The sequence below is a fragment of the Symphalangus syndactylus genome, chromosome 6, assembly GCF_028878055.3.
Source record: "Symphalangus syndactylus isolate Jambi chromosome 6, NHGRI_mSymSyn1-v2.1_pri, whole genome shotgun sequence".
NCBI lineage: Eukaryota > Metazoa > Chordata > Mammalia > Primates > Hylobatidae > Symphalangus > Symphalangus syndactylus.
In genome coordinates, this window is record NC_072428.2 from 21,226,449 (window position 1) to 21,251,332 (window position 24,884).

The 24,884-nt window shown below is 43.7% G+C and overlaps 1 protein-coding gene across 1 annotated transcript in view; it reads right to left on the minus strand.

Moving 5' to 3' along the window:
• Positions 1 to 1,564: 1,564 nt before the first annotated feature.
• Positions 1,565 to 24,884, minus strand: part of PDHX (pyruvate dehydrogenase complex component X) — a 198,075-nt gene continuing 174,755 nt past the window's right edge. Inside the window, exons 14-18 of the transcript XR_008658385.2 lie at positions 19,402 to 22,035; positions 11,589 to 11,714; positions 3,614 to 10,064; positions 3,326 to 3,479; positions 1,565 to 1,737 (exon numbers count right to left, since the gene is read on the minus strand). The gene's annotated coding sequence lies outside the window, so the exon portion shown is untranslated. The remainder of the gene's footprint in view (positions 1,738 to 3,325; positions 3,480 to 3,613; positions 10,065 to 11,588; positions 11,715 to 19,401; positions 22,036 to 24,884) is intronic.

A 24,884-nucleotide genomic window follows, 5' to 3' on the forward strand; every position in this document is an offset into this window, starting at 1 on the left:
TGTGTATAAACTACAAAGTGCTGTGTAAACCTTGCATCTGAGGAACATGAGTTTCTCTACCACTGCCAAGGGATAACTCACTCCAGACACTAGTTGTTGTTTGCAAAGTTGGTGTAGTTCTTATAAGACTGGAAACCAGAAGCATCTCATCACTAGGATGGGTTCTTCTGACCTCTATATATAACAAAAAATGTGAATTCAAATTTAAAGCATATTAGGTGAACATGAAAAAATGATTAAAACCATAACGAGATACCATCTCACAACAATTAGGGTGTCTGCTGTCAAGAAAACCCCGAAAAAAAGCAGAAAGTAATAAGTGTTGGCGAGGATGTGGGGAAATTGGAACCCTGTGCAATGGCTGGTGGGAATATGAAATGGTATAGTCACTATGGAAAACAGTACGGAGGTTCACAAAAAATTAAAAATAGAACCACCACATGATTTAAAAATTCCATTTCTGAGTATATTTATCTCCCAAAGGATCAAAAACAGAATCTCAAAAAGATATTTGTATACCCATGTTCATAACAGCACTATTCACAACAGCCAAGAGGTGGAAGTACCCATCAATGGATGAATGGATAAACAAAATTTGTGTTGTAAACAAAATATATACACACACACATAATGGAATATTAGCCTCAAAAAGGAAGGAAATTCTGACACATGCTGCAACATGGATGGATTTTGAGGACATTATGTTAAAGGAAATAAGTCAATCCAGAAAGACAAATACTGCATGATTCTGTTTACATGAGGTATCTAGAGTAGTCAAATTAATCGGAACAGAAAGTAGAATGGTGGTTTCCAGGGGCTGGGGGAGGAGGAAATGAGGCGTTGTTTAATGGACATAGAGTTGAAGTTTTGCAAGATGAAAAACTTCTGGAGATTGGTTGTACAACAATGTGAACACACCTAACACTACTGAACTGTACACTTAAAATGCTTAAGATGGTAAATTTTGTGTCATGTTTTTACCACAATAATTTCTTTGTAATGAAATAAAAATTTAAAAGTTTGATAACATGCATGCAGTCCTGGATAGTAAGTTGGGAAATAGGCATTCATATCCACGCCACAAAAAGACAATGGCACTTTAAATGTGCTTTCTTTTGTGGATAGTGGTTTGGCAATATCTCTCAAAATTAAACGTAGAGGAAGAAAGAAAATCAGAGGAGCATTATCAAAGACGAAGTCCACGGGGGCTTAAAAGAAGGGCTGTCAAATAATAGGAGCAGGCAGGACCCCGTGAACAGCACTGGAATCAGTGTCCAGAGACTGCCCAGCCTCTGCCCGGCAGGTGCCATTTGCAGCCAACATTAGGAAGTTTAAAGCAAACCATCCCTTGCCAGTGGAGCAAACACTGAATCTTTCCAGTACTGAGGGTCTGTATTACCTCTCCTTCTCATGACCATCAGGTAAAAGCCTCCTACCTGTCATGTGCTGATCATCTTGACAGGACTGCCATTTACCCATGCCCTCAGATTTTGCTAAGCCATCTCTTTGACATCCATATTAATCAGGGTAGGCTAGCTAACAAACAGACTCAACATTTTCGGTGTTAATGTAGTAGTAGAACTTTATTTCTTTCTCATACAAGGTTCAAGGCAGGTGTTCTTGGTCAAGCAGCTCTCTACAGCAGTTTTCCTCTAAGCAATGAGACTCTGGGATTCAGGCTTCCTTCATCTGGTGGGTTTGCCTTGCCTAAGTCCTCCTCAGAGTCTTCCATTGGACCTGTAGATTCAACCAGACAATGAGAGAGAGAAAGACCATGAAAGATTGCATGGGCCATTTTAGGGGCTAGGCTTGGAAGTGGAGTAGTACATTATTACCACCTATATTCCACTGGCAAGACCCAGTCACATGGCAGCCCTTGTAGTCTTCTCGTGTGATCATGAAGAAAATGAGATAATAAGAACACATAATGTGTCCACCATAGTACCTTATAAGGATGGACAACCCTCTTTATAATAGCCTGAACACGTAAGCCCCTGAAACAGAGGTAATGTCTGGATACCCGGAGGAACATGGTGATGAGTGCAACATCCCCTCTGTCTCACAGCCATACTTTGTTGGGCTAAAAAAAACCATCTTGAGATGCTCCCAGCCCATCCCCAACTGCCACTTGTGTTTTATTCATTTTATAATCATAGAAAAAATGAAGAACTCATTTCCACTTGGACAAAACCAACTTTTCTCCTCTTCCACCCACCAGAATTTTATTACAGAGACCACGTTTCCCAACAATTACAAAGAACCCCTCAAACATACTACAATGAGTACAGGAATGAGAAACAGATCCCTGCATCTGCTTAGTCCTCTCCATGGAGGAATTCCCCCCAAGCCAACCTATCCAAATTCTACCTATTAGTTGGGGCACATCCCAAGACATAAGTAGCACTTATTTCTTCTTCTGTACTTCTTTTCTTTCTCCTTCTTCTTCTTCTTTTTTTTTTTTTTGGATAGAGTCTCACTCTGTTACCCAGGCCGGAATACAGCCTCAAACTTCTGGCCCCAAGCAACTCTCCCACCTCAGCCTCCCTAGTAGCTGGGACTACAGTTGCATGCTACCATACCTAGCTAATTTTTTAATTTTTTGTAGAGGCAGGGTCTTGCTGTGTTGCCTAGCCTGGCGTCAGACTCCTGGGCTCAAGCAATCCTTCAACCTCAGCCTCTCGAAGTTCTGGGATTACAAGACATGAGCCACAGTTCCCACCCTCAAGACATAAGTATCATTTCTTCACTGCTCCAGCCCGGAGAGGTCCCTTCCCTTTCTGCCTTACTTAACACTGATTGTTTTTGTTACCATCGTTTGACATGTGGTTTATCATTTGTATTGAATTCCACATCTTAATGCAAGAAATATTTCCAAAGCACACTTTGTTCCAGACTAGGGGATTCAAAATCATAAAGAGAAGCAGCCTCCCTGGAATATGCCATCCCGTGAAGGAGGCAGATGAGCGTGCTATAGAGCTGGATGTTTTGGTGCCATCAGGTGTACACAAAGCATCTTGGAGACTCAGGAGGGCAGAGAGTCCTTCTGAATGAGGATGAGTTGGTGCCTTTGAATCTGAACTTTGAAGAGTGTATAAGACCTTAACAATATAGTTTGGGGAGAGCATTCCAGGTGAAGACAAGAATGAGAGAAGGCACCAAGGTAGGACTGTGAGGGGAAAGGGGAAATTTCAAGACAAGCAAGTTATCCTGTATGGCTGGAGATAAAGCTGGAAAGACAAGTGTATCCACTGGGATTCTTTGAGCTGCAACTAACAAAAGTATGTCTTGACCAGGCTTAGGCAATAGGGAAATGTATTTTACACACTGGAGTCCAGAAGCAGGGGCTTTTCAGAGCAGTTCAGTCAGGGTTCCTGGTCTGTTTTCTTGTTTCTTCTCTCAGTTCTCCTTTGACTTCATGGTGGCCATCCTTGTGGTTGCAAGCTGGCCGTCAGCTGCACCTGGGGCAAAAGGTGTTTGCACTGAAAAGCAGAGAGAGAGAAAAAAAATAGTTTATCTTTCCCAGAAGCCCCAAGCAAACTTCTCCTCAGATCCCACTGACACGAAGTGGCTTAGGACTGCCCACTCCTGAACCCATCACTGACTAGAGACCTACCTTGAATGGTACAAACAAACTGCACGAGCGAAATGCAAGGTCAGGCATCATCCTTGGTGATTCCTGTAAAAAGCTTGGGCCAGTCTGTGGAAAGCCTTGAAACCCAGACTCAAGAATCTGTGTGAAAAATAAAAGGCATGGGTGAGGGGACATTGATTGTTTTTCAGGAGAGAAGTGAACAGAATTGAGTTCAAAGAATAATTCTTTGGATATCTTGATGGGAAATGACCCACCATAGGAGAGTGGATGTGGAAGAACCATGTGCCCCTCCCTTCCTGGCTTCTTCTCATCAAAAGTGGCTCCCAGGGAAGAAGCTGCAACACTCACTCACACCAACTCTAAATGACTGATGAGGTATATGACGCCAGTGGGAATGGAAAGGACGGTTTTGATAGAAGAAACGGTCCCAGCCAGTACTGACAGGGTGATTGTGGAGGGGGAAAGGAAAATTATAAATAATTCCAAAGTTACAAATTTTGATGACTTAAATGTGCAATGCCATGAATACAAATATGGTCATCTAGAGGAGTGAGTGAGGTGGTTTCGAATCCATAAATCTGATGTATGACTAATAGTCATGGTAATAAATATAAAATTGTGCTGATAGTAGAGGAATCATAATGAAAAATAAAAACCAGAACAGTTAGTATGTGCCAGGGACATAATAGATACTTAGTAAACATGTGTTGCTCTGAGATATGTGTGTGCATTTGTATACTTATATACATAGAAGATACACATTTACTCCTTACGACAATCCTATTAACTGAGGCACAGAGTGATAGAAGTGAGTTATCCAAAGTCACACAACTGCTAAGTAGTTAAGTTAGAATAAAACTCAGGCATCTGACTCAGGGTACCATTCTTTTAGTCTTTATAACAACAGCTAACATTCATGAAGCACCTACTAAGTGACAGTACTTTATATACATTCTCTTTAATCCTTAAGAGTCATCTCTATGAAGTATATAGCATTCCCCCCTGTTTAAGAGAGGAGGATTCTGAGGCACAGAGAGGATAAGAGACTTGCCCAGAGTCACAGGTAAGTGGCAGAGGTGGGATTCACATTGCAGAAGGCATGGCTCAAAACACACAATCCATGATGCCATGAAAAATATAAATGACCCCTGGAACCTCAGGATCTGTATCACTCATCTCATCAATGAAATATTAAACTTCCAGCACTTGAAGACCAAAGCTTACACATTTTGGGTACACTGTTGATGAGTATGGGACCTAGCACATAGATGCCTGGAACTGATAGAATTTCTAAGCCTCTGGGAATCTCTGCATATAAGGAAAAGCGGAAACTACAGTGGGAGGTTCCTGCCCAACTGAAGCATGAAGCTTTGAGGAGGTGGAAAGGCCAGGTGGGTAAGAGGCCAAGCTTAAGAACAGACGTTCTGAGTCCAAATCGTAGCCTAGCAACTCATTGCTAGGGAGCCTTAGGCAAATAGCTTAACTTCTTGGAACTTTTATTTCCCCAGCTGTAAAATAGAGATAATACCAGCAAACAGCTCATCTCAAATAAGATGAAGCAAGTAAAGCATTGGGCTCATTGCCTAGAAGATGGCAAAACTTATTACATGGTAGCTGTATTGCTATTATTGTTGTTGCTGTTGTTGTAATTTCTATAAAAGAGTATGGAAGACAAACAGCCCAAGTGCCAGAAAAAAAGATTCTGCTGTTTATACTTCACGATGCTCCGATCCCTCAAAACCTTCAAACAGCAGCTGCCTCAGCCTCCAAGTTTCTTGGCAGGACTCTTCACATCAGATTAAGAAAAGCCAGCTGCTATTCCTGGATCACAGGAGGAAGGGAAAACAGAGGTGAGGAAAGCCTGCCCACCCAAAGCCCTTTTCCTAGGCCCTTTGCAGCTCCCAGAAACCCCAGCTCCACCACCTGCCCAGCCCCCCAGGCACTGGCCCTGGCACTGCCTGAGATGTCACTCTCTGCCCAGCCACCTGCCTTGCATTTCAGAGAGTGACCAGTAGCTATTGGCTGCTGCAGGTTCCAGCTGTTAATACCATGACCAAGAAGCAGTGGAGTTGTGAGCTCAGTGCTGGCACAGGACGGCTGCTTCCCTTTCCCAGAGGCAGGGAACAGAAAGGTGGGGAGAACCCAGTGATCTGTGAAGCCCTGGGAACCATAGCGTAGGGTGCTGGCTACCCCAGAGAGGTTTCAGATCTTCCGGACCAAGACGCCTAGCTCCTTGGTTAGCCTTAAGCCAGATGCCAAATTACTGGCTGGGAAGAGACAACTTCCTCTCGGCAGCCAATGCTCCCAGAGGCTTCTGGAATCTGCCTCAGTATACTAGTACTTAGTCATGGACATTACAGCTGGCAAAGCCCTCAATCCAACCATCCCATTTTATAGATAAAGAAACTGAGGCCCAGAGGGATGAAGTGACAAGTCTAAGATGGCACCATGAGTCAGAGCAGGGCTGGGGCAGGAAAGCTTGTGCAAACAATGAGCCTAGGGCTTTTTTTATTACTCAAAGCCACAGAGCTGCCCCCGCACTCCTACCTAAAAAGGGCTGGATCCGGTGATCCAGTTGGCGCCTAGGACCCCAATACACAGAAATCCTCTCCAGGTTCCACACACCTTTGGAAGAGGACTTGCCAAAAACAGATGATAGGCAAAAATAACGGCAAAGAAAAGTTTGCTTTGGCATAGAAAGATGTTCACCCTACAGTGTTAAATAAAAAAGAAACAAATTCCCCAAGCAGCATTTATCTATCCTATGATCCCATTTGGATAGGGAGCACACATGCATAGAAAAAAAGACTGGAAAGAGAAGAAAAACAGTTACTCTTAGGAAGCAGGATTACGGGTCATTTTCGTTTTTTCTTTTGTCATGCATATTTTCTAAATTTTCTACTTTGAGAGTGTTTATGTCTGAAACAACAATTTTAAAAGGATATAAAGTAAGTAGGGAAGTGCCAGGGTCCCCAGTCACCCTCACTCAGACAGGCTTGGCTTGCCACAGCTCCCAGGACAGACTAAGGCGGGGGCATTTTTCTTTCTGGTGAAGCCTAAACAAGCTCAGACCTGCAGGCAGGCAGCTGCAGCTGTGGGTTTGCTGCAGTCTGGGAACAGCAGCTCCAGTGCAGGGCACTCCTGGGTCTTCAATGTGCACCACAGAGGAAAGGCTGGGTGCCGGACCCAAGTCTTACAGCTGGCTCAGCTGAGAGTGTGTCTGGCAGGTGGGGGCAGAGGCCAAGTCTGAGGTCTGAGATGCGGGATGTGAGGAAGAGGGAGATAAAGCCTAGTTGGCCCTCAGGAAATCTCCCAGTCCCAGGCCGCACCCTTCAGGAAACCTCCTAGCCCAGTTTTATCTTTCAGGCATGCACCTCTCTCATTTTGCTGCTGCTTGTCCAGTATGATCCAAAGCCCTTGAGACCAATGCACCTTTCTCTGTTATCCCACGAAGGTGATCTGCCATGAGGGAACCTCCCAAACTTCTTGCTGACTACAGGCCAGAGAATCAAGAGTCTTGTCACCAGTACCACAGAGCTGGGGCAGTGACAGAACCATTGCCCTATGCCACATACCAAATGAGTACTAAGCACCTGCCCCGTGGTGTGGCTGGGATCTGCTATTTCCTGAAGCAACATGTCCTGAACATCAGCTGATTGACGTTGCTTCCCTAAAAGGCTTGAGTATGGCAAATGCTGTCATCACACATTGAAGGGGCATGTCCATCAGGACGGTTTCCCCCGTCCTATAACAGAGGGTCTTGTAACTTTGTCACACAGTGGTGACAGACACAGAGGGAACAACTAGGTCCAAGGGCATCACAGAGGAGATGGAAAGAGGGACTGAATCCTAGCTCTGCTCCTCACTAATCTGCCTTGTAAGCTGGTGATGGAAGCCCCTGAGCCTCAGTTTACTCATGCATAAAATGAGTCTCAGCAGTGCTGGCAGGATTAAGTTAATCTCAGCCTCTGCATCAGAGGTCAGCCAACTACAGCCCCCTGGTATCTGTCTTGCTGCTTGCTTTTGTATGCCCCTAAAGAACAGAATTGCATTTTCATTTTTAAATGGCTGGAAAGAATCAAGAGAAGAGAAATATTTCACCATACATGAAATATAATTCTACCTAATTCAAATTTCAGAATCCATAATAAAGTGTTACTGGGACATAGCCATGCCTATTGATTTACGTATTGTTCATGGTTGTTTGTGAACTACGATGGCAGAATTGAGTGGTTTTGACAGAGACCAGATGGCCCACAAAGACTAAAATAATTTACTGTTTGGCCATTTACGGAAAAAGGTTTTCCAACCCATCATCTAATAGTCCAGCAGATAGCAGAATGTTAATAAGCATTGCTATTCCTTCTCCTTGGGGCCTCATCACCTACTTTTTAAGTCCTCTCTACCAGGCATTTTTTTTGTCATATTTAAAAGAAAGGGTCTTCACAATGATTATCACTGCTTTGAGAGGGTGGAAGAAGAGAGAGAGCCTTCCTCATTGTGATCATAAGGCTTCAAGTTGGAAGACCAAATTGCAGAGGTTAGATCTTCATTCTGCCATCAACTGGTGGTGTGACCTGGAGTAAGTCACTTCACCTCTCTGAGCCTCAGTTTCCCTCATCTATAAAATAGGATAATGATAATTGCTAATGTTTACATGTCACTTGCTGCATGCTAGACATTGTTCCAATCACTTATGTCAGTAGTTTATTTAATCATACCAGCTCTCCGAGGTAAGTACTATCATCACCCCACTTATGGGCAAAGAAAACTAAGGCACAGGGAGGTTATGTGGGTGGCCCTGGGTTTCATAGCTAGTCAGAGATGGGATTCAAACTCAGTCTGGCTTCATCACTTGGGTGCTTAAACAACTACATTCTAGAGCCCAGCATACTTCATAGACCTACCGGGGGATTCAACAGATATAAGGAATTGGAATCCTTTTTAAATTTATTTTTTTAATTGACAAGTAAACTTTATGATTACAGCATGATGTTTTGGTGTTTGTATACATTGTGGAATGGCTAAGTCAAGCTATTTAACATAGGCTTTGTCTCACACACTTACTTTTTGTGGTGAGAACACTTGAAATCTACTCTCTCAGCAGTTTTCAAATATACAATATATTGCTATTAACTATAGTCACCATATTGTAAAATAGATCTCTTCAACTTATTCATGTTGTCTCACTGAAACTTTATGTCCTTAGGCCAATATTTCCCCAATCTTCCCAGCCCCCAGTCTCTGGTAACCCCATTTCATTTTCTATTTCTATGAGTTCAACACTTTTCTTAGATTAGATGTTGAGTGAGGTCATATGGCATTTGTCTTTCTGTAACCTGGCTTATTTCACTTAATGTAATGTCATCCAGGTCAATCCATGCTGTTTCAAATGACAAGATATTCTTGTTTTTTAAGGCTGCTGTATATTTCATTATGTATATGTACCATATTTTAAAAACCCATCCATGAGTCTCCATGGATACTCAGGTTGATTCCAAACCTTGGCTATTGTGAATACTGCTGCAGTGAACATGGGAGTGCAGATAGCTCTGACTGATTTCATATTTTTTGATATATACCCAGTGGTGGGATGCTGAATCATGTGGCCATTCTATTTTTAATGTTTTGAGGATTCTTCATGCGTTTTTCAGGAGTCTGAACACTTTTTAATGACCTGTCAAGGTCTATAGCTATGTAAACTCTTTTCATTTTGAATGAAGAAGGATCAAATTTTCAAATCTCTTACTAACGGTGGCATTTCCGACAGTGTGGCAGCATCTGAATGGAGAGGTGACATTTTTGCAGCAAGGCCTGCTCGCATGGGTTCTATTTCTTCACTCTCCAGGGGTAAGAGAAAAACAAATAAACAAACAAACCTGCCCTCCTCCCAAAACCAAAGAAATGTCTTATTAAGACCTGTTCTTAGTCAAATATTTGATGGATAAACAGGAGCCACTTTTCTCCCTATGTGGTCAGGAAGCTGGTGACACCTTCCCACCTTGGCTTTAGGTCTCTTCCTAGGCGCTGCTCCCACACCATCTTGGTGAGATGGCCATTGGACAGCCCACGCTCCTCAGCCAGGTGTGCTGGTCTTGGCTCTGCTCGGCCCCAAGTTTAACTGAAGCCAAATGCTTCCAGTAGTTTCATTGCTATGCATTCCTGAAACTGTGGCTAAGTTCAGCCAGCCCCCTGCACACGTCTTTTTGGAAGAAACCTGAAATGGATTGCTCACCCCCACCCGCCCCCCACCCCCATCACCTGCTGGTCCTGCTCCTCCGTGTCTCTCAGGCTGGATGAGGCACACCTTCTGTGGAAGCCCTTTCTGGCTCTCCCTCCAGTCCAGTCCTCATTACTTCTTCTGTACATTAGCATTTGGGCAATAATTGAGCGTTAAGTGTTGGGGCAGGCTCTGTCTTGCTTTTTCGTCTAATTGATCCACTTGAGAATGTCTCGCCTGTGCTACAAGCGCCTGTGTGGCTGGGAGGGTTGGGAGGTGGTACTAAGGACACAACATTCATGGCAGAGGGTTAAGAGCTTGAGCTGTGAGGTCGAAATCCCTCTATCTTGTCCTACTGTGGGATCTTGAGCAAGTTACTTAACCTTTCTTAGCCTCTGTTTTCTCATGGCCAAAGTGGAGACAGCGCCTACTTTGTAGGGTTGTGGTGAAGACTTAGTGAGCAAATACACAAAGTATGCAAAAAGCCATACTAGTGCTTGGCAACTATCAAATCTTCAACAAAAATGTGCTATTAGGATTTCTCTCCCTCTCTACAAGTACCTCACCTTAAGGTACCTCAGGAATGTGACAAAAGCTTTCTCTACATGCTCCTGTAGTGTTCTGCAGCAGGGCACATCCTGGATTCACCCAATATGTACTGAGGGTTTACTAAGTGCCAAGGCACTGTGAGAATGCAAGGATCTCACGGTCAAAAGGAGGGAGGTGAAAGACAGAAACAGATGTGTCCACTGGAACCAGGGGTTAAGTGCTCTGAGACCTGTGGGATGTGGGAAGGGATCTTCTAGCTCTGGAGAGGATGTGGTGGTGGAGTGGGCAGGGAGCAGGGAAGATCTGCCAAGGGAGATAAACTTGAACTGACTCCTGAGTCATATGAAGGCCTTGGAGGCAGGTAGGAGCAGGAACAGTGGTGGAAAGGCATGACACAGCACACCCCATCCACACAGCCCCCTCCATGAGCCTCCATGAGGCCCCAACTTGGTGCCCAAGCTTAGTGCTCCAGTGCCAGCCCATGGGGCAAGGATGAATGCTCCTTTTGGCATCTAACATGAAGGCCATTGCTGCCTAGGACTGGGCTGGAGGAGGGAAATTCTGTGAATGCCACAGCTGAGAGGGAATGAAGGGAGAGGTAAAGTGCCAGGGACAAGGTCAGGGCCTCTCCCTTCTAAGGTAGTTCAGAGCAACTCCACCCTGAACCAAGCCAATGTGCTACTGGCAGTCAAGAAGACCCCACAGGAATCAAGAGCAAGGAGGGACCATAATAAGGCCAACCTTCCCAATCCTGCTGCAGAGGGAAAGGAGCCAGCTAGGCCTGACTGGGAGAAGAGATTATTTCAGGGAGGTGCTGTCTTAGCAGATGAATGATGGAATTCCTTCCTGATTGCGGAGAAAACCACCACCACTTCCTCTTGCAAGAATACGATGAGAACGGAGCAGTGGCTACTAATCAGGCCTCCCGGTTCAGAACATGTTCAGTTGCTCTAATGCCTGGGACCACAGCACCTTCTCTTCCAGTTCTTTCTCTCACCAGAGTGAGGCTTGGGGTAGGGGTTGGGGAGCAGAAAGGATTCTGGAGAGGAGAAAGCACTGAACTGGGAAGCAAATCCTATCCCAGTCTTGACCAGTAGTGTGAACTGCACAAGTTTCAACTCCCTCTGGGCTTCCATTTCCTTATCTGTATAATGAGACACTTACTTTCCCTACTGTTGGCTTGGAGGAATGAATATGATATGAAAAAAAATATCAAAATGTCTTAACTGAGAATGGTTGGTTAGTTATCTTCACTAAATATGACTTCTCTGGAGGTGGGGGCTGCTTTGTCGGGGTCACTGTTGCATACCAGCGCAGAGCATGCCTTCCTAGCATGTTTGGAGGTGATTCCGCCTGAAACAGCAAGGGTAGGAAAAAGTCATCTTCAGGCCTCATCAAGTCCCCCTTCCCTGCTCCAGCCTTGTGATCACCTATAAGGCCAGAGTGAGACTTGGTCCAGAGTGGCAAAAGGGACCCCAGGGCACAAAAGCAAGGTGCCTAGGAACTCAGTGCTCACTTCTTCCTTCTGTTCTGACCCATAAGGCAAAGAATTATAATTGCTTCTGCAGTGGCCATTTTGCCTTCCTGATGAACAGAAATCCGGTTTCGTCTGAGTTGTCAAAGTTTAGAGCCAAAAGCTTTATTTCTCAGCACCCTTGGATCCAGAGCAGCCATGGGACACAGGTGTAGCCAAAGAGATAAAACATTAGGTTGAGATTCTGGAAAACCTCTGACAGGTTCATCTAGTGTTTTGCCATTTGTTCTTCCTCTTGTTCCTGCCTGGAATGTAGAATTGATTCCTGGAACTTTAGGAGCCATTTTGCCAGCATGAGGACAAGAACCATATGCTAAGGATGACCGAGCAAAGGCCCTGATGGCATTTTTGAGCTGCCATATAAGCATGGATCACCTACTTATGGAAGCATATAATCTCTCATTGTTAAGGTCACTGTTTTGGGGGGGGACATTCAGGGGGTAGGGGGTGAGTAGAGTTTACTGTTATGGACAAGCACAATTATAACCAATATATCATTTCTTCCAAAGATTGGGTCAGTGCCTTTCTCACCTCTACTCCCACATCAAAGGACTTACCACACAGCATTTTAAGAGCTAGTTACTTGTAGGTAATCCCCACCAGCTGTAAGCTCAGCCCATGGGGGACTACACATTCTGCATGATTGCTGTTGCATGCCCCAGAGCACCACAGTTGCTGGAAAACATTAGCTGCTCTGTGCTTTTCTTGAATCCATAAATGAAAGAACACTTTGAGTTCTGATTCCAGCAGATATAGCTAATATTGGGTTTCAGCTGACACGTGGAAGCAAATATTTATTGAGCACCTTGTACGAACATGGCATCATGTAATCTTTCTTTATTTTTGTCCTTTAGTGAGGGGAGTTCTACTGTCCACATTAACAGGTATCTGGAATCCTCTCCCTCTTCTGTAAATAGAGGTATTTCCATACATCCTCTGAAATCTAGGCAGAGGCACCCCAACCTCAATTCTTGACTTCTGTGTACCTACAGGCCCAACACCATGTGTAAGCCACCAAAGCTTGGAGCTTACACCCTCTGAAGGAAGGGCCTGAGCTGTCAGTTGGCTCCTTTTAGGCACGGCTGGAGTTGAAGCAGCTGGGACACAGGGTCCCATGTCCTGGGGCTACATAGAGCAGGGGAGCCATGGTCCTGATCTACAAAATCATTTTCCTTCCCAGGCCTCCAGGCCTGTGATGGGTGGGGCTGCTGTGAATGTCTCTGATATGCCCTGGAGATATTTTCCCCATTGTCCTAGTGATTAACATTTGGCTCCTCATTACTTATGCAGATTTCTGCAGCCAGTTTGAATTTCTCCCCAGAAAATGGGGTTTTCTTTTCTGTTGCATCCCATCAGGCTGTGAAGTTTCCAAACTTTCATGCTCTGCTTCCTCTTGAATGCTTTGCTGCTTAGAAATTTCTTCTGCCAGATACTCCAAATCATCTCTCTCAAGTTCAAATTTCTACAGATCTCTAGGGCAGGAGCAAAATGCTGCCAGTCTCTGCATAGCAAGAGTGGCCTTTACTCTAGTGCCCAATAAGTTCCTCATCTCCATCCAAGAGCAACTCAGCCTGCACTTTATTGTCTATATCACTATCAGTATTTTGGTCAAAGCCATTCAACAAGTATCTAGGAAGTTCCAAACTTTCTCACATCTTCCTGTCTTATGATCCTTCCAAGTCTCTAGAAGTTCCAAACTTTCCCACATTTTCCTTTCTTCTTCTGGGCCCTCTGAACTGTTCCAACCTCTGCCTATTACCCAGTTCCAAAGTCACTTCCATGTTTTCAAGTACCTTCACAGCAGCACCCCACTACCCAGTACCAATTTACTTTACCAGTCTGTTCTTACACTGCTAATAAAGGCATATCCAAGACTGGGTAATTTATAAAGGAAAAAGTTTTAATTGACTCACAGTTCAATATGGCTGGGGAGCCTCAGGAAACTTACAATCATGGCAGAAGGGGAAGCAAACACGTCCTTCTTCACATGGCAGCAGCAAGAAGAAGTGCCAAGCAGAAGGGGGAAAAGCCTCTTATGAAACCATCAGACCTCGTGAGAACTCACTCACCATCATGAGAACAGAGCCATGGGGGTAACCAGCCACATGATTCAATTACCTCCCACTGGGTCCCTCCCATGACATGCGGGGATTATGGAAACTACAATTCAAGATGAGATTTGGGTAAAGACACAGCCAAACCATATCACCCTCCTACCAAGAGTCATAGGTGAGAAATTCTTCAAATATAACAAGAGGGTTTAGATGCTGGGCAATGAAACAGAATGACAGATGTCCATTTTGCTAGTTTGAGGAAAGTAAACATTATATAATTTTCATTTCCTTAAAAAATTCTATTTTCACACTGCTATAAAGAAATACCTGAGATTGGGTAATTTATAAAAGAAAGGTGTTTGAACTGACTCACAGTTACACATGGCTGAGGAGGCCTCAGGAAACTTACAATCACGGTCGAAGGGGAAGCAGGCATATCCTCCATGGCGACAGGAGAGAGGGGGAGTGCGTGAAGGAGGAACTGTCAAACAGTTATAAAACCATCAGATCTTGTGAGAACTCACTCACTATCACAAGAGCAGCATGGGGGAAACCTCCCCCACGGTCCAATCACCTCCTACCAGATGGCTCCCTTGACAAGTGGGAATTATGAGGATTACAATTTAAGATGAGATTTGGATGGGGACACAGCTAAACCATATTACAGACATTTAAAAAATAATAAATCTGCATGTTAGCCCCAAAGAAGCCAGTGTTTCCTTGGCATGAAAAGTGCTTTCTCAAAGTCTCTGCATCTTGAAGAGTCCAAAAAAATTGATTGTGTAGCTTTGAACATTTTAATAAGAAACTAGTATGTGGATACTGGGTAGAAACAGTAGACCTTGTCTAGACTAGCTATCTGGATTTTAGCTCATTGTATGTTCACTTTTGAAATTTCACTAGTCTTATCTACTAGAGTTTTAGCACAAAACAGATCCAAAGGATGATTGAAGAGAGAGTTAAGAGGAGCTATTACAAAAGTATAGACCTCTTTAGAGGAAACAAAAAAGAGATAATGAAATACCCTGGGACTAGTAAGGACAAGATCTGTTATGATTATGTCTGAAACAGCAAAGCGAAGAAGCAAACCCAGGAGTCCTGCATCTGTCAGAGGGCAAGAAGGTGCTGGTGATGTACCACAACATATACCCTCAGTCTGCCTGACTTTGGCACCACAGGTGGACAGTTGCACACACTTTACCTGAGTCCTACCTCAAGAGCAAAGATAGATTATTCAAGGTCTTTCTCAATTGTGCCCCTTGGGGCTTTTTCCAAAGGTTCAGAAGGCCACTTAGCCAGCACAGGTACAATGGAGAAATTCATGGAATATATGTCTCCAGGCGCAAACTCAATAGACGGGGGTGGAAGTCAGTGGATAAATGCCCGGAGCCCATCAGCCTCTGTGGAAATCATTCTGAGGCACATGCTCATAGTTCCTCAGGGAATTCCCAAAGTGATTGCTCCCCAATTGCCCACAACAATTACCAGATCATTTGTAAACACTCCATTGGCTTTTCTTTCTTCTTTCTGCTCCCTGAGTCAACCCCCAACACTCAAGTTGCACTGCTTTCAAAAGAACCCAAACTAAGACACAGAAAATCAACTTTTGGCAGAGCAGCCCAATCACTGACAATCTGCAGCCAAACATGAGGAGTAAATAACCCTATATATCTCCTTCCACCCTCTGATATCCTGCCAGTTCCTCTCAGAAACCAGAAGTGAAAACATCTCGTAGATGTGGTCTGTAGAGACCAGTCTCCCAGGGCCCAGAGAAAGACCGAGAAGGGCAGAGAGTAGATTGGGAAGAGCAGATAGTAACTCTTCATCCTAGCCCATCTCTTTTGCCTTTTGGCCTCCATAAAGTCCCTCAAACACTGTATCATGTCAGGGTGAATTCAGTCACATTGTCACCTGCAATCTAAAACTTTAGTCACCACCTGCAGTCTTCTTAGAAGGTAATGGGAGGAAACATAGGCAAAGATATAATTAACATAAAATATGGCTTCTACAGACCCTGTTTCTGTGCCTAGTCATTGGGATTAAGGTTATAACCATACTTTCCTTCTTCTACTACCCATTCTATGCTCTCCATACCTTCTGCCAGTACCCTGGTTGAATACGGTCCTTTACCTGTTGTGACTCAAACCTTCATGGCCACAGGATAGGAGTCCTGGGTGGTACTCTCTTAATTCGGAAGCTGTAGTTTTTCCAAATGATTGGGATTACAAGGCAACACTACCAGAACGCACCCCTGGTCTTTTATGTTTGAAATCTTCAAAATTTGTAACATAGTCCTTCTTGCTTCCGTTGTGCAGCAGCACCCAAATTCTTCCTTGATAATATAGTCACTCTATTCTCTATCGATTCAAGGATAGGTGCTCATAATGGCCAGAAGTAGGCTCAGCTTGTAATTTATTAGAACCATGGCTGTGGTCTCTAGAGGAAGCACAATGTTCTAATGGATTATTGAAATAAAATGAAGTTAGAGTAGTATAGTTTAAGTATCAACCCCATTCCCTCCTAGAGAAATATGTCACTGTTATCTGCTACTAGGCCAGTTTTGGTGGGGAAGTTTGAGAGGTGCTAGATGATTCCTAGGAGCTCCCCCATATCTGATAGCCAGAGCTTCTTAGATTCAAACTTCTCCTGGCCCTGGGGTTCCATTCTCTGAGAGCCTGAATTCATTTTTTGAGTGGTCTCAAGTAGAAAGGCTCACTTAGGAAAGTATGAAGCTGCCTCAAACATGTGTCTGAGTTTGAGTCCACCAGACTTCCAAGTCCTACCCAGAAATACCCTAGAGGAATGCGCTGTTGTCCTTTGGTTGGCTTTCTAGCCATGAGCTGCTCCCTGGAGGGCTGCTGGTGTCATGGAGGGCCAAGAGCTGATTAGAAAAATATGAAGAGTGAAGGGCAAAAAGACACTGATATCTGGGGGTGTCAGAGCAGAATCAGAAGAAGACACAACGAGATGAAGGTGGGAACAGGGAGAAGCTTGAGAGTTGGTCAGGGGGTGTAGAAAGAACCATGGAGGTGGTGGAGTTTATTTTAGGATTTGCACTGAATTTTGTTAATGCTTCAACAGAGCAAAAGGAAACAGACCTAAATCCATCCAACTTACCGTTATTTATTGGCTCTGTGTCAGGTGCTGTGCTAAGAACTAACAAAAGCACCGGGATCAAGATAGATGAGTCCTTCAACTTGCAGGCACTTACATTCTAGTGGGGGAGAAAAATAAGACAGAAAGAAGCAGATTGATTTAGCAATTCTGATACTGATAAGCAGTGTGAATAAAAGATGCTATGGGATAGGCAGGGATTCTTAAACTTTCCCGTAAAGGCCAGATGGCAAATATTTTCAGCTTTGTGGGCCATCCATCTCTCTTGCGGCTACTCATACATGGAACTCAACTCTGCTGTTGTAGCCCAAAAGTAGCCATAGAAAATGTGTAAATAAATGAGAATAGATTTGACCCACAGACAACAATTTGCCAACCTTTGATACAGAGCAAGCTGGCTGAAAGTGGGGAAGATGTCAAGCAAGGCACCTTGGGGACCCGAATGGTAAGAGGTCAGTCATGGGTTACCTGGGAGATGAGCATCTCAGATAGGACAATGAACACTTGCAGAAGCCCTGGGGTGAAGGGGCTCAGCACATTTCCAGGGTCAGAAAGAAGACTAACCATCTGGAGTATATGAAATAAAAAATGAGAGAAGAATGAGGTGATAGCACTGAGGTAGGATGCCACTGAGCCTGGATTCTTTCCAAAATATGACAAGAAGTCACTGGAGGGTTTTAAGCAAAGTGATGACCAGAGATGCCGGGGTCTTGTCAGAAAGATAAAAGAAAATAGCAATTTTCCATTTACAGAGCACCTAGCTAGTGCTTGATACATGGAAGTACCTACTATATCTTCCTGTGTATTGCTTGATAAAGCATCATGCTTCCAAGGGGTCATCAAACCCTGGAATAGAAGGGACTCTAGAAGATATCTAGCTCACATCCCCTATTTTATAGATAAGTAAATTGAAACCCAGAGAGGTTAAATGCTTTGCCCACCATAAGTCACCAGATTGGGACTGGAACTCTAAGGAGAGAATTTCAGCAGAGAAGCGTGCCCAGATGACAAAGCATTTGTTGTGTGAAGGACAGGATGATTTTGGATCCAGGATGGTGACATCATGACTATGTCAATATTGGGTCCAGTGCCACATGGACTCAATGTGACAGTTCTAGGGAAAGACAAGCTGTGAGAAAAATCTGAGCAGCGAAGATTTCCCGTTGTCATGGGTCTGAGCCTTGAGTGCACAGAGGAAGCCCTGGGTATGAGGGTTCTCCCAGTGGTTGCCAGCTGAAGAATCATGGCCATGAGACTCCACTAAGGGGCCAGAGGTGCACAAGAGGAAAATGGCAGGCACCAAATGGAAATGGCAAGGGCTTATTTAGGAGCATATTTGACATACCCCTAAGAATGCTCAGAAATACTTGAGTGACACTTTGAGAAGAGGTGAAGTATGAATAGCAGGGGGGCCAGTGAAACACGATTTATGGCTGTCTACTGCACCCCACCTTTGCCACCCAGACTCATGTCCTCTCGGGGAAACACAAGTCATGTTTCAAATTTATGTGAGACTATATGGGCCCACATCCTGTCCATCCAGCAAATATATCTGTCAGTACCTTAAGTATTTATGTATTACCTCTTCCAAAATATTGGTTATTCTTGGAGCTAATACAAGTAGTATTAATGACCCCAGGTCTATCCCAACAGCAAGCTTTGGCAACCTAACACACTGGTCTGGGCAGCATGGTGAGAGATGGAAGGGTCTCACCCTTCCTGTGGAATATAGCTGGGCTGGGCAGTAAGAGGGCTATGCTCAGGGTCCTGAAGTCAGATTTCAAGAGATGAGGCTCCTACTGAAGCAGGGAAGTGGTGTCTCAGCAGGTTAAGACCCTGCTGCCTTGCCGACCAGGACAGCCTTCCTCTCATCCCTGGGCTAGAGCCCTAAAATCTTGTCTCTTGCGCAGCAAAGCTATCTTTAATTTCCTTTTTTTTTTTTTTTTTTTGAGCTGGAGTTTTACTGTTGTTGCCAAGGCTGGAATGTAATTGTGCGATCTCAGCTCACCGCAATCTCTGCCTCCCAGGTTCCAGTGATTCTCCTGCCTCAGCCTCCGGAGTAGCTGGGATTACAGGCATGCGCCACCATGCTCGGCTAGTTTTGTATTTTTAGTGGAGACGGGGTTTCTCCATTTTGGTCAGGCTGGTCTTGAACTCCCGACCTCAGGTGATCCGCCCACCTTGGACTCCCAAAGTGCTGGGATTACAGACATGAGTAACGTTCTATTTTTAGAATTAAAAACTGCTATGAACTAGACTTTCCAATTTTCAGGCCCTTGCCTGGGCTGTATTTCTAGTGACCAACTGGAAAAATAACTCTCATTCCGCATGGACATACTTGAAATTTGGCCAGTGGTTTTATAGTCCACTCCCTGGAGAACTGTTTCCCAAACAATGACAGGGCTGTGCTGTTAGAAGAATGTCATCCTGTAGTTTGCAGAGAGAATGTTAACCCTCCACAGTGCCAATCCCACTACCTTCAAGCCAGAGGGAAATTTGAATTGTATTGCTTCTCTCAAAGATTCAATGACAGACTTGGGGCTTTCTGCTAATGAAGATGATGAAACTTCAGGTCATGGAAATAACAAAAGTTGAAGTTTCCAGAAAAGAGTGCTGACTTTTTCGTGACTTTTTCCCAATGGCTTCTATTTCTAACAGGAATTATTAGCCATGATAGAAGAGAGGCTTGATCCTTTACTGTAAACAAAACTGGACATGAAATGTGCTGAATGGACCTGAATTCCTCTGACTAGATAGGAACCAAGCCTGCACTGGGAAAAGGTGGGATAAAGACATGGAAACTGACATCGGTGTGAGCATTAGGAGATGTATGTTCATAGTGGGACTGGTGATTCTAAAGCCGTTAAAGGGCATCAGTTTTGTGAGCCTAATATGATAATTTCGTACCTGGGATTATTCAAATTGTTTTGAATGTGCCTCCATTCCTAGGAGATGGAAACTGTACTCTCTTTCTGAGGATGACTCATCTCTTTAACCTCAGGTACATTCCATGAAAACGGGCAATGCCTCTGGAGGGCCTAGGGCCTGGATTTTCAAACTGCAGTGCATGGACCCTTGGGATTACACAGATTATGATAGATACACAAAGCTTAGAAAAACAGGGTGTATGTTTCCAAAACATTCACTTTACTTGCAGATAGGTGATTTAAAAAGAATGTTAAGATATATAATGTTTATGACCACTAAGTGTGTATTCAAAGTCTTTTCTGTATTGGGAAAATGTCCTACATTGTGAGCCCTGCCTTCATAAACTAGAAGCTGGAATTTCCTATTCCATCCTCCCTTGTAGCTGAGTTATAGGCTGGGTCTTAGGCAGTACCATGCAGACACAACCACTAAAGACTTCAATTTGGTCAAAAGCAATATGAGGAAGGAGCCTTGAGGAATCGGTTTGGGCAGCACTGTGACAAAGCCACAAGCAGCAGTAGCAGAGTCTCTGTATCCAGTCCCCAGTGGGATCAGAGCAAGCACCTCTGTCTGGGGCAGGCTGGGGTGTTTGTGTCCAAGGCCAACACCACTGGACATTTGCTGGGGCAGCCCCTGGGGACTGGCTTCATCATGTTTCCAGTACGTGGGGAACCCAATGCTTTAGATTTCCTAGAAGATCCACAGTTGCCCTTAAATTCTTGTTCTGCCTGAGCTACCTAGAATGGACTCCATTATTTTTAACCAAGAACTAACTGTAAATGATTCACATGAACATATTATGGAATCAAATTCAAGATTCACATCCATCTTAAAAATAAACGTTAAATGTCAATGAAATTTCACATTTGTGTTGGACCCTTTGGGCTAAACCTTTTTACATATTTTTTTGCTTGTTAGGGGCATTTTTGGTGGAAACATTTGAACATTTCTGGCCTGAGGTATATGCATATGGAAAAAAAGGAGAAATAGGGATTAGGTAGGACAAAGGGAAAAGTTACAGAGAAAAAGACAAGCAAATGAAATATTTGTGCACATAACTGCCTGCCTTAAAAAAGTCCAAGACATACATTATTCCATGTGATCCTCATGTCAACTTTGTTATTGCTCCCATTTTACAGATGTGGAATCTGAGTCCGCACAGAGAGACTATGGGACTTGCAGGAGAATATGCAAGTGGAAGACAGCAGTGGGCAGTATTGAAGCTGAGCCACTGCCATCAATTCCGATTCTTTTCCCACTCTGTCACGCAACTGAAGAGGTGCTCTGTTTTCTGGTCTTGTTTTTCCAAAGAGTACAGGAAACAAGCTTGAAAAGCAAGAATCAAAGTGTTTCTTTCCTGTCTCCCTATCTAATGTAACTTCTTTCTAAAACTTGGCCCCACCACTTTGTCCAGGTCAGTCTGACAGAGGTGGCTCTGCTTGCGCCTTGTGGGGTCACATATTGAAATCCTCCTCCCCTGAACAGCAGGCTTCGATGTCTGCAGCAAAGCATAAACAGCCTTTGGCCAGATGCAGCAGCTCCCGGGGTGCTGTTGGCTTTGGCTGGAGCAACCTACTCCCTCCTCCGTGCCCGTCCCTTTCATACAGTGTCACAGTGGCCTGGGTCTCACACACACTGGGCTTTTTCTGGAGTAACACATGCCAGAGGGGTCTGGAAATGTGAACTGGGCTGCTGAGAAAATATCATGACCTTTTTTAAAAAACATTTTAATTTTTATTTTAAGTTCCAGAGTACATGTGCAGGATGCGCTGGTTTCTTACAAAGGTAAACATATGCCATGGTGGTTTGCTGCACCTATCAATCCATCACCCAGTATTAAGCCCAGCATGCCTTAGCTATTTTTCCTAATGCTCTCCTCCCTCAACCCCACTGCCAGACAGGCCCCAGTGTGTGTTGTTTCCCTCCCTGTGTCCATGTGTTCTCATTGTTCAGCTCCCACTTATAAGTAAGAACATGCAGTATTTGGTTTTCTGTTCCTACATTAGTTTGCTGAGGATAATGGCTTCCAGCTCCATCCATGTACCTGCAAAAGACAAGATCACATTACTTTTTATGGCTGCATAGTATTCCATAGTGTATATGTACCACATTTGCTTTATGCAGTCTATCATTGATGAGCATTTGGATTGATTCCATGTCTTTGCTATTGTGAATAGTGCTGCAATAAACATATGCATGCATATATCTTTGTAATAGAATGATTTATATCCCTTTGGGTATATACTGAGTAACAAGGTTGTGGAGAAATAGGAATGTTTTACACTGTTGCGGGGAATGTAAATTAGATCAATCACTGTGGAAGATGGTGTGGCGATTCCTCAAAGATCTGGAACCAGAAATACCATTTGACGCTGCATGACCTTTTGGAAGCCAGTGTACCACCACATGGCCTGTGCTCACCGGGGCAGCTTGAGGCCAGGCTGGGAGAAAGAGAAGAGGAGACACTCAGCCCTCCTCAGGGACTGCACCCAGAGCTTCTGGCCAAGGGGCATTAAAGCCCAACTGGCACAGTATGTTCAGACCACTACAACAAAACACCATAAACTGGGTGGCTTATAAACAACAGAAATTTATTTTTCACAGTTCTGGAGGCTAGGAAGTCCAAGATCACCGCACCAGTAGATTTGGTGTGTGGTGAGAGCCCACTTCCTGGCTGATGGACAGCCAACGTTTTGCTGTGTCCTCACATGGCTGAAAAGATGAGGAGTCTCTCTGGGGCCTTATTTATTTATTTATTTATTTTTATTATACTTTAAGTTCTAGGGTACATGTGCACAATGTGAAGGTTTGTTACATAGGTATACATGTGCCATGTTCGTTTGCTGCACCCATTAACTCGTCATTTACATTAGGTGTTTCTCCTAATGCTAGCCCTCCCCCTGCCCCTACCCCATGACAGGCCCCAGGGTGTGATGTTCCCCTGCTGTGTCCAAGTGTTCTCATTGTTCAATTCACACCTATGAGTGAGAACATATGGTGTTTGGTTTTCTGTCCTCACGATAGTTTGCTCAGAATGATGGTTTCCAGCTGCATCCATGTCCCTACAAAGGACACGAACTCATCCTTCTTGTGGCTGCACAGTATTCCATGGTGTACATGTGCCACATTTTCTTAATCCAGTCTATCATTGATGGACATTTTGATTGGTTCCAAGTCTTTGCTATTGTGAATAGTGCCACAATAAACATACGTGTGCACATGTGTATAGTAGCACTATTTGTAATCCTTTGGGTATATACCCAGTAATGGGATAACTGGGTCAAATGGTATTTCTAGTTCTAGATCCTTGAGGAATTGCCACACTGTCTTCCACAATGGTTGAGCTAGTTTACAGTCCCACCAACAGTGTAAAAGTGTTCCTATTTCTCCACACCCTCTCCAGCACCTGCTGTTTCCTGACTTTTTAATGATCACCATTCTAACTGGTGTGAGATGGTATCTCATTGTGGTTTTGATGCATTTCTCTGATGACTAGTGATAATGAGCATTTTTTCATGTGTCTGTTGGCTGCATAAATGTCTTCTTTTGAGAAGTGTCTGTTCATATCCTTTGCCCACTTTTTGATGGGGTTGTTTTTTTCTTATAAATTGGTTTAAGTTCTTTGTAGATTCTGGATATCAGCCCTTTGTTGGATGGGTAGATTGCAAAAATTTTCTCCCATTCTGTAGGTTGCCTGTTTACTCTGATGGAAGTTTCTTTTGCTGTGCAGAGGCTCTTTAGTTTAATTAGATCCATTTGTCTATTTTGCCTTTTGTTGCCATTGCTTTTGGTGTTTTAGTCATGAAGTCTTTGCCCATGCCTATGTCCTGAATCATATTGCCTAGGTTTTCTTCTAGGGTTTTTATGGTTTTAGATCTAACATTTAAGTCTTTAATCTATCTTGAATTAACTTTTGTATAAGGTGTAAGGAAGGGATCCAGTTTCAGCTTTCTACATATGGCTAGCCAGTTTTCCCAGCACCATTTATTAAATAGGGAATCCTTTCCTCATTTCTTGTTTTTGTCAGGTTTGTCAAAGATCAGATGGTTGTAGATGTGTGGTATTATTTCTGAGGCCTATGTTCTGTTCCTTTGGTCTATATATCTGTTTTGGTCCAGTACCAGGCTGTTTTGGTTATGGTAGTCTTGTAGTATAGTTTGAAGTCAGGTAGCATGGTGCCTCCAGCTTTGTTCTTTGTGCTTAGGATTGTCTTGGCAATGCAGGCTCTTTTTTGGTTCCATATGAATTTTAAAGTAGTTTTTTCCAATTCTGAGAAGAAAGTCATTGGAAGTTTGATGGGGATGGCATTGAATCTACAAATTACCTTGGGCAGTATGGCCATTTTCACGATATTGATTCTTTCTGTCCATGGGCATGGAATGTTCTTCCATTTGTTTGTGTCCTCTTTTATTTCATTGAGCAGTGGTTTGTAGTTCTCCTTGAAGAGGTCCTTCACATCCTTTGTAAGTTGGATTCTTAGATATTTTATTCTCTTTGTAGCAATTGTGAATGGGAGTTCACTCATGATTTGGCTCTCTGTCTGTTATTGGTATATAGAAATGCTTGTGATTTTTGCACATTGATTTTGTATCCTGAGACTTTGCTGAAGTTGCTTATCAGCTTAAGGAGACTTTGGGCTGTGAGGATGGGGTTTTCTAAATATACAATCATGTCATCTGCAAACAGGAAAAATTTGACTTCCTCTTTTCTTAATTGAATACCCTTTATTTCTTTCTCTTGCCTGATTGCCCTGGCCAGAACTTCCAACACTATGTTGAATATGAATGGTGAGAGAGGGCATCCCTGCCTTGTGCCGGTTTCAAAGAGAATGCTTTCAGTTTTTGCCCATTCAATATGATATTGGCTGTGGGTTTGTCATAGATAGCTCTTATC